We start from the raw sequence: 3,178 nt of genomic DNA, 5'->3' as shown, positions 1-3,178 counted from the left end.
ATACAGCATTGTTTTATGTGCCTTTAAGGAAGAAAAGATGCCACCAACTAGACTATGACACTATGCTAAATTACTATTGATCGTAAGACGTTTCTCAGTTTCAGAGATGTTAAAATGTGTGTTTTGAAGTTGATGAAGTATTTTATTTATTTTTAGCTCTTTAAAAACATTTGGTTTTTTAATTGCTATAAAGCATAATCTATATGCTTATACAGAAGTACATATAAATAGTTTTAAAATAAATTAATACACACATATATTGGAACTATATCCTCAACTTCATTTCAAAATATTTACAGACTTGATGTATGATTTAAAAAGTCTGAAGAGCTATTGCCAAAGAGAACTGCTGCCTATCTATTCCCCCCATTTCTTTGCTTCCACTCCCTGCCAGGCAGTCTGTGTTTGCAAATAGGTCTATTTTCTTTGGGGGAGGATAAACATACTTTTGGCTTCCCTGGTGGCTCAGACAGTAAAAAATCCACCTGTAATACAGGAGACCTGCGTTCTATCTCTGGGTTGGGAAGATCCCCTGGAGAAGGCAATGGCTAACTTCTCCAGTATTCATACCTGGAGAATTCCTTGGACAGACGAGCCTGGTGGACTACATACAGTCCATGGGGTCGCAAAGAATTGGACATGACTGAGCAACTAACACACACACACACACATACACACACAAAAAACTATCCTTTAGCCTCATTAAGAAAGATTTCTGAGTCTGTTATTTTCTCAGAATGAGCCCAAAGGAATTCCCAAGGGCAGTAGAGAATTTGCCCAGTGATTCAGAAGCCCTGGTCTTGGGTCATTTCTGGGGCCTGGCAAAGGAAGCTGCGACCTGCAACTCCCTCTTTTTCAGTACAATCAATGACTTGTTATCTGGGAAGTGGCCTCAGGAACTCGCTAGTCCAGGGACAACACAAGCACCTCAGGTGATGATCCTTCAAAAAGAAAGCAGGAAGTGAACGGACCTGAATGTCCTATGTTTCATGAAGAGTTCAGCCTTGCAGCAAAATGTGGAGGCAACACTGTAGAAATAATCACAGGACTAAGTTTTCATAAAAATTTATTTTCTTGACTCATCTCCATTTCTACCTGGCCTTCTCCAACATATCTGCCCTTTCAGCTGTAACAATTCTGAAACATAGCTATCCAAGGACAAATTTCTGTTGATTAGTCAACATCCAAACCATGTATCAGAAGGGTCAGAGAGAGTCTGTGATGGGGCTGGAAGCTTCCCCTTGTGCCATGGCACATGGTTTCCCCCCTGGAACCTAAGGTTCTGAAGTTTTGGGTCATGCAGGAGGCTTCTGAATGGGTCCGACTCAATCAAAATGGGACATTTGCTTTATAGACTCTATTATTGTGGACCCAGAGGATCAATTATGGGAAACAACAAATGGTGCTCAGGGGAATCTGTGCTCAGAACCTACTAATGAGCTTTGGGTGTGGTTGTTTTGGCCACAGTTGTAAGCAGGACAATTTGTGAAAATTCCCCAGAGAAAGGGACGTTTACCTAAAGCTTCGCCTAAAAGAATATGTGCACCTGTCATTTGTTAACAATGTATCAGTAGTTGGTAACAAGTGTTGATAAATATTTTTGAGAACTGATGAATATGTTGCAGAGTTCCAAAGGATAGCAAGGAGAGATAAGAAAGCCTTACTCAGCCATCAATACAAAGAAACAGAGGAAAACAATAGAATGAGAAAGACTAGAGATCTCTTCAAGAAAATTAAGAGATACCAAGGGAACATTTCATGCATAGATGGGCTCAATAAAGGACAGAAATGGTAGAGGCCTAACAGAAGCAGAAGATATTAAGAAGAGGTGTCAGGAATAGACAGAAGAAGTGTACAAAAAAGATCTTCATGACCAAGATAATCACCTTGGTATGATCACTGACCTAGAGCAAGACATCCTGGAATGTGAAGTCAGCTGGGCCTAAGCATCACTATGAACAAAGCTAGTGGAGGTGATGGAATTCCAGTTGAGCTATTTCAAATCCTGGAAGATGATGGTATAAAAGTGCTGCACTCAATATGCCAGCAAATTTGGAAAACTCAGCCGTGGCCACAGGACTGGAAAAGGTCAGTTTTCATTCCAATCCCAAAGAAAGGCAATGCCAAAGAATGCTCAAACTACCACACAATTGCACTCATCTCACACGCTAGTAAAGTAATGTTCAAAATTCTCCAAGCCAGGCTTCAGCAGTATGTGAACTGTGAACTTCCAGATGTTCAAGCTCGTTTTAGAAAAGACAGAGGAACCAGAGATCAAATTGCGAACATTTTCTGTATCATCGAAAAAGCAAGGGAGTTCCAGAAAAACATCTATTTCTGCTTTATTGACTATGTCAGGGCCTTTGACTGTGTGGATCACAATAAACTGTGGAAAATTGTGAAAGATGGGAATGCCAGACCACCTGACCTGCCTCTTGAGAAACCTGTATGCAGATCAGGAAGCAACAGTTAGAACTGGACATGGAACAACAGACTCGTTTCAAATAGGAAAAGGAGTATGTCACGGCTGTATACTGTCACCCTGCTAGGCATCTGGTCCCATCACTTCATGGGAAATAGATGGGGAAACCGTGGAAACAGTGTCAGACTTTATTTTTTTTGGGGCTCCAAAATCACTGCAGATGGTGACTGCAGCCATGAAATTAAAAGACGCTTACTCCTTGGAAGGAAAGTTATGACCAACCTAGATAAAATATTCAAAAGCAGAGACATTACTTTGCCAACAAAGGTCTGTCTAGTCAAGGCTATGGTTTTTCTGGTGGTCATGTATGGATGTGAGAGCATGATGGATTCAAGTCAATGTATGGCAAAACCAATACAATATTGTAAAGTAAAATAAATAAATTAATTAAATAAAAAAAAAGAAAGCTAAGCGCCAAAGAATTGATGCTTTTTAACTGGTGTTGGAGAAGACTCTTCAAAGTCCCTTGGACTGCAAGGAGATCCAGCCAGTCCATCCTAAAGGAAATCAGTCCTGAGTGTTCATTAGTAGTACTGATGTTGAAGCTGAAACTCCAATACTTTAGCCACCTGATGTGAAGGGCTGACACATTTGAAAAGACCCTGATGCTGGGAAAGATTGAGGGCAGGAGGAGAAGGGGACAACAGAGGATGAGATGGTTGGATGGCATCACCAACTCAATGGACTTGAGTTTGG

Source organism: Bison bison, unplaced genomic scaffold, assembly GCF_000754665.1.
Source record: "Bison bison bison isolate TAMUID 2011002044 unplaced genomic scaffold, Bison_UMD1.0 scf7180017864115, whole genome shotgun sequence".
Classification (NCBI taxonomy): domain Eukaryota; kingdom Metazoa; phylum Chordata; class Mammalia; order Artiodactyla; family Bovidae; genus Bison; species Bison bison.
This window is presented reverse-complemented; position numbering follows the sequence as displayed.